The sequence below is a fragment of the Sander lucioperca genome, chromosome 14 (assembly GCF_008315115.2).
Source record: "Sander lucioperca isolate FBNREF2018 chromosome 14, SLUC_FBN_1.2, whole genome shotgun sequence".
NCBI classification, from domain to species: domain Eukaryota; kingdom Metazoa; phylum Chordata; class Actinopteri; order Perciformes; family Percidae; genus Sander; species Sander lucioperca.
The window spans coordinates 19,570,484-19,586,170 of NC_050186.1; positions in this window are offsets into that span (position 1 = coordinate 19,570,484).

The window sequence follows — 15,687 nt, forward strand, 5'->3', positions numbered from 1 at the left end:
GCATGCTAGCTCGTTCTCAATGGCAAAACACTGCTATAACACACACAAATTCACCCTAATTTACAAAATAAATTGTATAGAACTACTTACATGTCCCTGTTCTGCAGGTATTCCACACAAAGTTGGAAGTGTGCCCTCGTTTAGAAGAAGTCTCCCGGCTAATCCTGCCTTGTACAGGCCGAAGTTGCAGAAACAGCTAGCTAGCTCATGTAATGCTTACCTAGCTACTGCGCATGTGCGACAGACAACAAAGATGTTACAGAAGTTGCGAGGTCTCACTCTGTAGCTAAAACAGAGACCTGACACAGGGTGAAAAGAAGATCTGGAGCAATGTGCAGTGCAACAAAAATATGGTGTTTTTTTTTATTAAACCATGTAAACCTATTCTGATACAATCTCAAATTACAATTATGAACCTGAAAATGAGCATAATATGGCCACTTTAACATTAGAATGTTAGCATTGTCATTGTTAGCATGCTGATGTTATCATTTAGCTCAAAGCATCACTGTGCCGAAGTACAGCCTCACAGAGCCGCAAGCATGGCTGTAGTGATGTTAAAATGAATCCATAGTTTAATGCCAGCAAATATTTGGCAAATTTTAGCTCTTTGCATTTTGAACTTTTGGTCGGACGTAACGTGTAATTTGAAGATGTCATGCTTGGCTCTAATAAATAATAATCGGCATGCCTTAATATTTTCTGACAATAAACAATCGTACTTTGGCTGACAGGGCAAACACCCTGCAACTTAAGAAAACACATGCAAATAGATAAAACACAAGCAAATTAAGAAAACATCTGCATTCATTTGACAACACATGCGCAGCATTTAGCTCTGTAAAAAACAAATGCAACAGAAAAACACTGCATCCAGTTTACACAACGGCAGGCGAGGTTATGTCAGACAGAGTGGATATTTTGTTTTCCTAATTTTTTAATTAGATTTTTGATTTTAAGTGTTCTACTTACAGTAACATATACATGATAACTAGTGTTAGCTAGCAAGCTCTTGTAGAAGTCAGCTTCTAACACGGTAGCTACGTAAACCTGTTGCTCTTCTATTATACTGTAAAAGACTAGGGCTGAACGTAAAAATATGCACCTTTTTATGTCGCCTCTTTACTACACTTTTCTACCGGTTTCCAAAACCCCTCTCTCTCTCTCTCTCTCTCTCTCTCTCTCTCTCTCTCTCTCTCTCTCTCTCTCTCTCTCTCTCTCTCTCTCTCTCTCTCTCTCTCTCTCTCTCTCTCTCTCCTTTTATTATTAAAGGTGTACTGCAGTGATTTAGTATTGCACCTGAATAAAGTTGGGGGATCACAAGAGACTATAGTACCAAGTATCGGCCAAACACCAAAAACACTAGCTTCTACATCTCCCATAATGCAACTCAATAGCTCAGCTCATGTTTATTGATTCGCAGTCAACTACTAATTACCTGATGTTAATTCTTTCAGCACTCAAGCTCACAATTGACTCCTACAAATGTTGACAACTTAGAGATGCAAAGTTTTTCCTCTCATTGCAATAAATTGAGAGTAAACTGACCACAGATTAAATAACAAAAAAGTGTTGTCTCTTAGTGATCCTTGTTCGGCGGGATCCCGTCAGAACAGTAATAAATGCACGTAACACCAGATGTCTGAAGCTGCCCTGGGTGGCGAGCTGCTATAATTAGCCAGACACACTTGAGTCAGAGCCAGGGAAAGAGCATATCGGCAGGAGGCGAAGTCCAAATCATCCACAGTGCTGCTGGGAACCACTTGGCTAACTTTTGATGTCTCTGCAGGAAACGCTTGTGACATAAAAATAATCACTGGGCCCCTAAGGGCTGTCACCCATTGTTAAAAACACACCCAGGCCCTGAAGTCTCTCCCTAGAACAGCTTCATTTTAAAAGGCAACCTACAGGGTGACCCTTATTTTTCTGCATTAAGCCTTTCTGTGCTGCACAGAGCTTTCATTCTACAGTATCAGTACAGACTGTTCGCTCAGTACAGCTAGTACAAATCAGTGCTTTAATCTCTTTAAGTTTGTCTATGTCTGGGTTTTATTTTCCCTGATTTCAACTTGTTTGTGCCCCTGCTCCTCCAGCTGTTGTTGAGATCTGGTGGTGGTGTAGAGTTCACTCAGTTGTCCATAGAGACAAACAGCTGGATGAATGTGTGTTTAAAGAAAGTGATGCACAAGTCCTTCATATTATTAGAGGTTAACATCATTAGTAAGATAAAAGTAGATGATTATTTCATAGATAAAGACTAAAAGTCAAACTCCTGATGCTGACTTTAGTGAAATTAAAATACTAACGGAGCAACATGTCCAAATATTGAAGATGGACAGTAGGGGTGGGAATAGCCTCGCTTTGCCAGACCCTCCTCCAAAGCGCGCTGGTGGAGGGTCTGGCTACTCCACATAGCATTCGGGGATGGGAGGAAAACGTGCTCTGGTTTATTGGCATTTCTTTAAACCAATCACAATCGTCTTAGGCGGTGCTAAGCACCGGAGAAAAGCTGCATGGCAACTGCAAAATAGGCTCGGAAGGAATTTGCTTGGTGTACGTTTAAAAGTTGTTTTAGTCATGCAACAGAAAACTCAGATTGGACAGATAGGGCCCTATCTTGCACCCAGCACAATTGACTTCGTACACAGACGCGTGTATCATTCCTATTTTGCACCCGACGCACAGCGGACTTTTCCCTCAACAGGGTAAATTAGGCAAAAAGAGGAGGCGTGTTCCGGCGCAAACGTTCCCTAGTGCTATTTTGCAGTTTCAGAAAACAATTCCGCCACAGACCAGGAAAAACCTAGTCTAAAGTCAGTGGCGCATTATTCAGATGCTATTTTAAGGGCGTATGCTTGGCCGTAATGTAGAGTGTGCACACCGCGCATACACTTTGCTGCTCTCATCTCACGGACCCAGCAATTCCCATTTTTGCAAACCATACATAAATACAAGGAAAAATATGACCTTGTTTTACACAACATTTCCATGAATCATGGATGTGTTGATGACATAAATGAGGAAATATTAGAAGACTTAAGGAGATGTGATGTTGAACTGCATGTGCCGATGCCACTTAAGCCAAGTATTCCAGCAGCAGCACGGGAGAGGAGAGACAGAAGATCTCGGTCTAATGTTGGACTACATTGCAAAAATATCACCATGCATTCATAACCTCGTGATTCAGTGAGAGTGAGCCCAAAACATTGGAAAGTATGTTTTTGTGACATTTCTTTATTTACATTTTGTCAAAAAGAAGAATCAATAGCAAACGTCGGTCTCCTCGGCTGTGAACCGCTCCTGGCATGCGCCCATGGATGTATTAAGAGCATGCGCCTAGCAAATTAACCATTATAATAGCAATCCCCCATGGAACAAGCGTGCCTGCTTTTAAAGGGAATGTGAGATAACGCTCTAATTGGTTTATTACACGTTACGCCCAAACCACACCTATGAATAATGTAGCTACTTCAGACCAACCCATTTTAGATTTGCGTCAGGCGCAAGAGTCATTTATCCCGCCAGTATAATAGCAACAGCGCCCAAGATCCGCCCACAAAGCTACTTGCTTTTGGAGTTCGATACTTGCGTTTCAGATCGTTAAAATAGGGCCCATAGTCTAGCTGTCTAGATTTACCTTGCAGAGATCTGAGAAAAGGTTAACTATAGTCCTCATAAATCCACCAGAGTTTAAAATTTCAACACAAAGGAAGCCCAAGGCAACGGATATAGATTTTCCGGCGGCGGAGCAATCCCGGAAGTGGAACGTCAAGGATATAGACTAGGGTGGGAATCACCTGAGGCCCTATGATATGTTACTATCACGATTTTACTATTACTATTGCGATATTAAACATATTGCGATATTCTGCGATATATTGCAATTCATTAACATTTTTCCAATTTTAAGTTATGTCCCCAAAAGGAAAACTTTGTCAACATCTGTTTTATCTAAAAAGATACATTTCTGGTTGTTCATCTCACATTCATTTTATTGCTGCAAAATGGAATTGTCAAGCAGACAAACACATTTATAATAAAAGATCGATACTTGGCATCCGTGTATCGACACAGTATTGCCACAAGAAAATATCACAATGCTGTATTGATTTTTTCCCCCACCGCTAATGGACAGTACTATGTTTACGACTGATTTAATAAGACACAAAAAAGACAGAAGTGCTAATAAACTTTTTCCAAAGCTGCTACATTGGATTGCGAGTTTGGGTTGGTAAGGTTCTCCCTCTCTCTTTCCAGTCTTCATGCTAAGCTAAGCTAACTGGCTGTATAGCTACATATTTACCATACAACAACTACTTCTCAACAAACTCTCAGCAGTCTATTTCCCAAAATGGCAAACTATTTCCTCATTTCCTTGTCAGCTGTGTACAGTCTGCTCCCCAACAAAGGCATAACATGATAAATAAATAATAAATAAATGAAATTACAATATATAAATACTATTTTTTCATAGATAAGAAGTTGCAGTTGGAACTTGAACCCAGATTATGTTGGGTAACTGCTCTATACTGTACTAAACTGAGTCATAAACCATGACATCCTTTTGCACATATTTGAAGATACTGTACTCATTTAAACACCCAGACCATTATCCACATCGTGCTTACATCCTCAACTCTCTCCTTAATGTCTCCTTTTTCTTTTTTTTATTTATTTAGAATTGTATTCCTCTCTTTTTTTACTTTGCATTTACTTTTCATTTTTCATTCATCTTCTTTTGTGCATTATGTCAAGATCTTTGAAGTGCCCTTGTGTATGGAACGTGTTCCATAAATAAGTCTGCCTCCATTCTCTGCTGTAAAAGAGAATAATAGAGGCTAGTTGTATTTGTAAATTATTTCACTGATGCACCTTAGTTTGCTGAATAATCATTGCTGTCATAAAAAGCGTGCAAGAGAAGTTGCTAACCTAATAAACAATTTTCCATTTTCCTGTAGCTGTCGGGAACATTGGATGTTATTATAATGACACACACACAGATAATAAACCTGCTGGCTCCTTCTGTCCATCCCCCTCTTCATCCATTCATCCGATCATTCATTCATGCAGTCAGATTAAGTTAAATCCCTCTGTGCACTTTTCTCACCAGTCCCCTCAATGTTTCCACTCTACAATTGCTATCTAAGCCTTGTGGTTGGAGCGGGTTGCAGCATTTCTTTTTCTCTGAATGATGGCTTTGTCTCCAGATTAGAGATCCAGAATTATGCACAAAGGTTCAGATAATCCCAATTATGCACACAGAAGATGTGTAATCCAACCAACACCAACAAATAATGAATACTTGTGATTTTTCAACATGGAAACGTTCAAAATAAAATAAAGTAATACATATTGGCTACCAGTGACCTTGGTCTGAAAATATCAGCCTTAAAAAAAAAACGTTTTCAGTTTGTATGTAACTACTCAATATATACACCTTATACCAATATACCACCTAGTGATGTTAATGTTTAGCATTAGCATGACAACATTTTCTATTTAACACTAAACAAAGTACAGCTGAGGCTGATGGGAATGTTGTTTTGCAGGTATTTAGTCACAAACTGAAATATTGGACAAATTAAAATTTTGGGGGGGGACATGAACTTCTGAACCTAATTTAATGATAAATGCTTCCAATAGTTGTCGAGACATTTCACTCAAAACCATAAATGTCAACCTCATAGTGGCGCTAGAGCGGATCACTAAAGTCGCTAGGATTCATCCTCTGAGAACCATAAATGTCTGGACAAAACTTAACTTTAAACTAAACTAAACTGAACTGAACTAAACTTTACTGGATGAGTGAAATATTTGACCTGCTGGTGGCGCCAGAGGAAAAGTCAGAGGATCACCAAAGTCAATCGGATTCATCCCATGAGGACCATGAGTATCTGCACCAAATTATATGCCAATTGATTTAAAAGGGGTTGAGATATTTCAATTTGAACCAAACTGTTGGTGCAAACTGTTGGTGCAAACTGTTGGTCCAAACTGTTGGTCGGAGGCATTGCCATCCTTATAAAAGCTTTTCCATAACCACAATAATCCAAGCAGCATTCCCTCCCTGTATTTTTGATTTTCAACATGTAAAGATGCAAATTAACTTTTCAAATCCACAGAGCCCTTTCTGTACAGTAAATGTTGTGTCATCTCTGAATAAAGCAACAACAAACATTTACAGTGTGTATCAGACACCTATTCGTCACTTTAACAGACAAAGATGAAGCCAGCTCAATGTCTGAGAACGACTTTACAGACTTAGTTGTTTTCACTCATTTAATTAACCATGGGTTTGCCTTTTTTCGTACTCGAACGTGCTGCCTCTGCCTTTTTGTTATCCAACATGAATCTAAACTGATTCCCCTGCTTGTTACACAGCGTCTTAGTGGTCCCATGTGTCTGTATTAGAGTAAATAAAGCAAATGAAGGTTACAGGCCGAGCGTCTGTAGAATATCATTATATAACTCTCTCATCAGATATTACCCTAATTCCACTCATGTGGCTCTGTGCAGGAATACGCTAGCTCAACAGTTCTAATTAGCAACAACTTCAGTAGAAAAATGTGTGTATACTATATATATATATATATATATATATATATATATATACACACACACACACACACACACAAACATACATATACATGTGTAAAACCTCTCTTGTGTCTTGGCTTCTGTCATATGATTTTGTAACATAAGGAGCCGAGACAGTTCACGCATGATCGGCCTTTGGTTCCCATGATTCAGCTCAGCGACCCTCCACTCTCATGATCAGACAGTTGCCAGGCCACCTTAAAGGCACACGGACGTCTGTGATCGTTCACTCGTGCTTCAGGCTGAATATTTCAGGGAAAACTTTAAACTTAAGACGTCACAGGGTTTGATGTTTATCTAAGAACACACCCGTCTCACCAAAACCATCCAACAATTACTGCCAGTTTCATCTAAATAAAATCCTATATTAAGAGTAATATAATAGATCAGCTAATTAAAAATAAGCTATAAACTGTATTAGGGCTGTTCTCGACTAAAGAAATTCTTAGTCGACTAACACTTATATGATTTTGTCGATTAATCGATTAGTTGATGTAATCAACAGAGCTGTGCTCTTTGAGAGGTGGTTAAGACTAGAAAAGCACAATATAAATGTAGTTAATGAACCATCTGTAAAACTGAGTTTCTCCACAATTAATCCTGCAAAAGCACCACTTTAAATCTTGTGCTTACCAGAAATGTGCTCATAATTTTCTTGGAAATGAGTAATTAAGCATGAATAAGCATAAAAAATGACTCATCAACTAAAGAAATCTTAGTCGACTAAGACCAAAACGACCGATTAGTCGACTAATCGACTAAGAGGTGGCAGCCCTAAACTGTATGTATTTTAACAAATGATTCGTTGATTCATCGTCAAACTGGAAATTAATCTGCAATTATTTTGACAATTGATTTATCTTTTCAATCATTTTTTTTAAACAAATATACCCAAATGTTCTCTGTTTCCAGAAAATGTTTCCGAGTACAGTTTAAAAGATAATACTGGTGGGTGTTTGGTTTTCTATTGTACTTTGTGATACTAGATTGACCCTCTGACAACTTCTGTTATACCTGTTTAGCTTGTGTGGAAATAAAAGCTCTACCTCAGAGTTAAATCGTCATGAGTGTGTGATTAACAGCAGACATGAATCTGCTCCAATTATTCCAGCCCTTACAGTCAGGACCAGTAAACATGTCACATGCACTCCCAGACTCAGCAATGATTTAATATGTTTACACTTTGAAGTTCGCTGTGTAGCTCAGGTGCCTGCAGCGCATTCTGCCCAGGCTGGGGTATTTCACACTGTTCACATCGCTGGATAATTTGTTGCCTGTAGAAGTTGAGCTATGTTTGGAGTCTCCTTGAGTACAGGACAGTTACATGAGCCTCTCCTCTTCCTCTTTTACATAAACACACTCCAGCCTGTTGTATCCGGCTCATGATACCAGAGGCCTGTACTACGAATCAAGATCAACATGCCCTGGATTGATTTCAGTTACCCGGCTTCACCTAAGCTAACAACGCGGTCCCACATAAGCTGTGTCACGACGGTGGTTAACAACTAGTTCAATCAACCCAGGTTTTCCCAATCCGGCGATGTGCGCGTTCACATAAAAGAGGCGGTGTTTGCACAGCACGACCAATCGCAAACATCTACCAGAGCCGCATATTTTACACAAGAAAAACAAACTATAATTCTACATAAATATGACAAACACAGACACAGTTTTACAGGCAAAACGCAATACAGTCGCTGCTTCCTAAAACAGGAAGTAAATGCGTAAATCACAACTTTATTTAGTGTTATTAAATCACTTCCCCATCAGTCAGGCACGAGATCTGACCATAATTACACTTTCCATAAACTGTCGTTGCTTTAGCCTATTATTTCAGTTGCAACCCTGGCAGTGGTAAGCGATCGTGAGAGCAAATAAAAATATAAAAACATAATTCAAACTGATGTGCGCATTGGCAACACACAGCTCAAGAAGCCGACAAATAGCCTAAACGTAATTCCATCTACTGAAAATCTATATATTTCATAAAGATACCCATCAGGGAATGTTAACGAGGTTGTCAGTCTCTAAATGTTTTAACCTTTACGAGCGCACCTCTCTCTCTCCGCCCACTGAGCTCCACCGGATCTTCTAATAAGAAGAGAGCATTGATTGGTCAGTAGGCGGTGCCTTTACACCAGTTGATACCTAATCTCCAACATAACCTGCTCCCGGTAACAAGTGATCCACCGTCGTGATACCCAAAACCCTGGGTTGAACCTGAAGTTACCTCGTTAACGCCATATCTTACTTCGTAATACAGGCCACTGGGAATGCAGCAGGGATGCATCAGTGATTTTCAAAGTACCTGTAAAAGATGCAAAAGGCTCTTTTATCCCAAACCGAGGCTGCACAAAGCAAGCTTCAAAGGCAGAGGAGCATCAGGCCCCGCTGCATCTTTTGATCTCTGATCTGGTTAAATGAACCAGCTGCCTTCACAGAGCTACAAGAACAAGCCACTTACATCTCAACTTCCTTCCCTGGTTGAAAGGTGCTATCTATATCAGGGTCAGAGAGGCAGAAAAAAGTACCTTTTCACAAAAAGAGGAATGAGTGTGCTAATCAACTGAGTTTATTTAGTTTGGAGCTATGTCACCACACAGTGTGATTTGAATGAGTCACATTAGCTCAGAACTTATATTTACATCTTAATATACTTTTACTCCTAATTGCAAACTTAAAAAATGTAATTAAAGAGAGATTTAGCTGTCTCATAAAGTTATAATTCTTAAGATTGAGCAGCCACTTTGTCAGAAAAACAGAAGAGCAACTGGTGTATCTGTTTACAGTGACGCCAAACAACAGTTTTAATAAGGAAGTCATTAACGATTGCAACCGTGATGGTGTTCCATGCTGCACACAATGCGAGTAGTTTGTCACCTACTGCTGAAAAAAAGCTGCTGACTTGTTTTGTAGAAAACTTAACCTCAGTGACAAACACATCGCATTTCCTGTGACTGCTTCACAATAAAAGCCACCTTCTGTTTCGCCAGTTGCTTTTATAGCTTTTGATGTGACGCAGCAGCAGGAGGAAATGTTTGGTTTGCATTAGCAGTGACTTAAAACAGCTCTGATACAGTGTAAAGAAAGTGAGGCTGATATAAATGAGAGACAAACAATACAATAACTCTGGATTACATACATGCATAATTTCCTGTGAATTCCTTGTGCTTATATACATAGGGTGGAAATTTGAATCCAGCACGGGAATGGCGGACTATTTGGACTATTCCACAGGTAGATAATTACAAAATGCATGCCATAAATAAAGGATTTTAACTATAAAGTTGAATTATTAAATAGAGACAGAGATGCAAACAGGCCTGTTGGAGCGCCATCTTCAGAGCAACATGTTCTGCTTGTATACAAACACTTTGTTCTACATGTCTACAAACACAACAGTAAACATTACCACTATGGTATATTTGTCTGTGCAGAAAGTGCCAACGTGGGTCGTGTTACAGCCAGAGAAAGATTATTGCGGACTCATTCATTCCGCTCAGGTCATGCCTGCAGATAAACTTAGATTGGCCGAGCAGTGCAGCACGTAGTCAGTTGTTTTTAATCTATGCATAAAGCGTGGAGTTTTACAGCAGTGACAACATGCGGACTACTTTCTCCCACATGCTTTGCTTTGTCTGCACAGAAGCAACAAAGCCAGCTGGGCGAGGCATGATGATCGACTTGGTTTGTCGCCTCCTGCGTCAAACTGATGACACAGTGCTATTTATAAATGGTATTGACAGGCCATGATCACTGTCAATGAGAGGGCGGAAGAATGCACAGTTAAACTAAGCATGACTTGCGTTAATCCCAGCATGGTATCAGGATACGTTTTGACGTCAAAGAAAAAAAACCTTTGCTTTGGTACTCTTGACAGCAGCATTGTCTCTATGTCTTTGCAAAACTACTCTTTTATGTCAGAACCGGGAGGCAGTGACACAAATTAAGATGCATGCAGCTAAATCAGCAGAGCACCATCTTGGCCTAAATAAAACCACTTGCACTTGCTGCAGTCATTCTGCAGTGAAGCACTGTACGAGAAAACAAACCCACCGAGAGTGCAGGTTAACATCTTCTCACAGATGCATCAATATTTTCTCGATAAAAACACTGTCACACGCACTGCATGACCCACTTCCACCTGTGTCTATAAAACAAGAGAAGAAGAAAGCTGCTCTCTCCGGGGAAGGCACAAAGTGGAAAATTCCTCCTTCAGTGGCCAAACAAACGGCATGGGGCCCCAGAAGACGCCTGGACAAACTTGGCATTGTTGAGAAGAATAACTGTCTTATCTGAGGAATGCCTGGACTTTGAGGGAAGCAGAGGGAGTTGCAAAAGCACTTCTCGGCATAAAAACAAGGGAATTCCTCTGAGAGAAAGAATTAGAAGATCTGAGAAAAGAGAAGATTTGTTGGGACATGCAGCAAGGTGTCTGAACAATCAATAAAAAGATGTCTTTAAACCTCCCCCACTTGTCTGTCCTGCCCAGTGCCCTCTGTGAATGTTTAATAAACAGTGAAGGACAAAAACGTGAAGCAGTTGCATAACCCTGTTTGCGTGATGCCGCCATGATTAACACCTCGACCTCTTGTCTTCACACAAAGCCATTTTAATTCCTCTTCATCCTTGACCTTGTGAGTGAATCTCCAAATGATCCACAGAACAATTTCACCTCATTTTATAAACAATCTGAAGGTCAATGCCAAAGCTTGTAACCTCCATATGTCAGGCCTCGGTGTGCCCTTTATGGCGGCTAGAACTGCTGCCCAGAGAAAATAATCCACAGGCCTTTTATTTCAAATATTCTACCTTGACCCTTCAGTTTAACGTACGAGAAGCACCGGCATGTTTTGTTCACTGCAAAAACTATCCCTTTCATCAATAGAGTTTCTTTTGTTAATTCAAATACATTTCAAAAGAAGACAAAGCAAATAGCTGCAGAAGAAAAACACTTTAATCTTGAAAGAAGCTCATTTGTATTGGAAACATTTTGCCAATTTATTTTCCAACAGTAAAATGTTCCAATCAGGATGTATCTCGGTCCTTGAAAGGAAAACAAAAACTAAATGATCGTATCAAGATTATTTCTTTATGTTAAGAAACAAAAAATACTATTCGCCGAGATAACACCAAAATATTGATATCAGTGTCAGCCTTTAAAAAAATCCATTATCGGTCAGGTTGGGCTCGACTGCAAAATTTCACCAATACAGCCAGTTTTATTTATATAATTGCACAGAAATTACAAATTTTACAATCTGCACAATATGACACCCTCGATTGATTTTGGTTAAGAAAAACCACAAAACCTTTGGAAGAACAACACAGGAGGGATGCGTCTTCTAGGATGGAAAAACGTATTGTATATACAGAGTAGACGGAAGCAGCAACAGCAAAGTTTTAACACGTCAGTGTTCAATCTTGTCAGTTGTTTGATACCAAAAATCCTGCAAAAAAAGGGGACAAGCAACAGTAACAGCTGAGTATGAGTGAAGTTTGATGAAATAAGCTTCTGTGACCCCCCTTCATCAATCTCAAGTGAGAAATTGTGTCAAAAGTAACGGGTTAGTAAAACTGACAGATTGAGTTTTTTTGAAACCATCATCTCCAGAAACCATGAGAGAAACTTCATCTTCTTAATTGGCTTTGTTTAAACCGCTCTCGTGCTTTAATCAATCACACTGAGCTGCCAGTCACCTTTCACTGTGGCCTTGTAAGGAAATATCCACGACTGTCTGGTAACAACTCACCACATATTGTAAACTAATTGTGGCGGGGTGTACCGTTTGTTCAAGCACCACACATAGAATTATCAGCCGTACGTCAAAAAAGTGACACTGGTTGCGAAAAGACGACCCGACACTTAGCAGGCACTTAGCACTGGAAATCACGTCAGAGCTTTTTGGCCCGATATCGTACAGTACACAGATGATTCAATTACTCTGTTGAGACGGTTACATAAGAAGGAACATGAGCTGCAGAGAGGAGAAGGGGGTGAGACGAAAAGCAGTCTGCCTCCAGAGTGGCTCTAAAGATGATTTGATCAAGTAATTCTGCAACATGTGTGATTCTCGAGTCTCTGCATCTGGAGTGTGTCAAAGTAGCACCAGCTGGGCCACAAGAGGAGCTTGGCATCGATGTATAAATAAATTAAACTGGTTTAATATATACTCAGCAAAAAAAGAAACGTCCTGTCACTTTCAACTGCTTTTATATTTTAAGCAAACTTAACATACGCAAATATTTGTATGAACATTAAAAGATTTAACAACTAAGACATACACTGAACAATTTTCACAGACATGTGACTAACAGAAATGGAATAATGTGTCCCTGAACAAAAGTAGCCCTCAGTATCTGGTGTGGCCACCAGCTGCATTAAGTACTGCAGTGCATCTCCTCCTCATGTACTGCACCAGACTGGCCAGTTCTTGCGGTTGTTGTAGCCATCCTGTACCTGTCCCGCAGGTGTGATATTCGGATGTACCGATCCTATGCAGGTGTTGTTACACGTGGTCTGCCACTGCGAGGATGATCAGCTGTGCTTCCTGTCTCCCTGTAGCGTTGTCTTAGGCGTCTCACAGTAAAGACATTGCAATGTATTGCCCTGGCCACATCTGCTGTCCTCATGCCTCCTTGCACCATGCCTAAGGCACGTTCACGCAGATTAGCAGGGACCCTGGGCGTCTTTCTTTTGGCGTTTTTCAGAGTCAGTAGAAAGGTCTCTTTACTTTCATCTGATATATGTTCTGCAGTGCTGAAAAGTAACTAAGTACAGTTACTCAAGTACAGTACTCTCGAGTAAAGTGAACTTTGAGGTACTTTATACTTCCACTCCACTACAATTTAATTTTTAATTACAAAATAATACAAAATATAATCAAAATATAATCAACTATTAAGTTATGATGTGTTATTATAGGGAAAGATAAGGCGGTAAATTCACAAGATACCCAGCCGCATATAAAGTAGTTATTGGCTGCAGCTTTTTCAGCTGCAACATTAAAGCGATGAACACATTAACACACATTAATGCATCGAAGTACAATCCAATAACATATATATATGGCCGTTCTGCATGAGTACTTTTACTTTTGATACTTTATATTTTGATGCAAATACTTAAGTAATTTGACTTCATTTTGAATGCAGGAAATATTTCTACACAGTGGTATTGCTACTTTTACTTAAGTTATAGATACTTCATCTGCCGCTGATTTTCTGAAACCATATTTTGCTAACAATGTAGTTTAAGATATTCAGTTTGGGCATGCTGTTTGCCGAGATCGGATCCCACTAGCAGGATGGGGGCTTGGTTGTGTAACGGGGACGTGAGATTGTATCTGACACAGAATGGCATAGCTTTAGTTGCCTTAGGATGATGTTCCCTCTTTATGTGTGTTCTTAATCCTGCATCAGACTAACCCCTCCCCTACACCTTCCCCTCACTCTATATCTAGGTCTGACAGTGACACTGCCGGCTAAAATACTTTGGAAGAGAAGCAATAAAAAAGCTACAGTTTAACAACTGTATTTATTCTTTCCTTTCTGTCTCTCTGCATTGCTTTCCTGCAGAACGTTTGCTGTCTAAATAAGAATTCCCTAGCATGTCACTCTCATTCTCAGTGAAAACTTGTGCAGATATAGCTTTAGTTTGAACTTTATTTAGCTAAACAATCTGTAGATAAAGCCATAAGCTAAACAACAGAAAAATCATTTAACAGACATGAGCTGTGTCCCAAATCTGTACTACAAACTAGTCGTCACAAAAATGTCAAAACACGCTTTTACTATTTTTTACTAACATGAAATACTACGTGATGTTGGTTGTCGTGTGTACCTTGTGTCGAAATACACATTCCTGCCAAACATCCTAACATAAAAAAAATTGTTTTGTAATGGTATTGTAATTTCATCAGTAATGTAACACCTGCCTCATGGTTTTGTGTTCACCACTTACATGTCAAACCAATCAGGAAATATCTATAAGAAATATGTACAATATGAAATAATAGTTGGTCTGAGGACACTGAACGTTGTGCTTTCATTGCCAATTCAGATTTTATTGATTGCTATAATAACTGCTACAGATTTGGTTCAGTGTTTTGGGGATAAGACATAAACGTATACAGATGGTTACCCATCATCAGTGACAGAAAGTGGAGTCTATGCTGAGGTCCCAGTACTCTTTACCAGCAACTGAACACAGTTCCTAAGTTTGAGGGATGTTTTGGATACCCGTCAGAAAGTTACAAATCTTAACCATAAAATGCCATGAATTAGTGTCAAACTTTTACGATGGGTTCAAAAGCTGAATAAAATTATTTTATGGGAGTTTGTCATGGTTAAATTGGGGGCGTCACTGAAAACCATCTTAAATTGTGCCTTCACCACATACTGTTTACATCTGTCTTGGTGCATCATTGTCACGCCTCACTACCAGAGAATATTTGGAAATGTTAAGCTCCTATCTTATAAGTCAGCTATCCGGAGGAAGTGAATCACATCTCTCAGAGTTCAGCCAGACCGAGGCTGACAGGTACTGCTTCACTTACAATAAATAAACAATGTTGTGAAAGGTTAGCACCCCAAAATCTACCAAAACCTACAAGTCACAGGTCAATCATTTGAACTTTCCCTGTCAGCACAGGTGAGTCCTGGCCCAATTCAAACAATGGAAATTATTTTTTTTGTCAACAGATGGGTGGAAACTGGAAGATTTCTTTGGTCTGTACTGTATAACCTCTATAAAATATAATGTATTGTCCCATTGGGGAAACAATTCTAAGGATCAGCATCACAGAGCATTCATCTCCAGGAAGAATTAGCATTCAAAATACATTTTTAAGTTCATGCATTCAACAGTAAAAAATATCACATCAACAAATAACAGTATGTTATATTACATTAGATACAGTAGCTGATTCTTTTATCCAAAGCGACTTACAATATGTGCATTCAACCATTAAGATATCACCCACAAATTGCAAGAACCATGCGAGTAAAACTGCACAAAACTGCTTCAAGTGCTACATTTTAGATGCAAAAGATAGAGAAAGATTTTTATTTCTTTCTTCTTATGTTTTC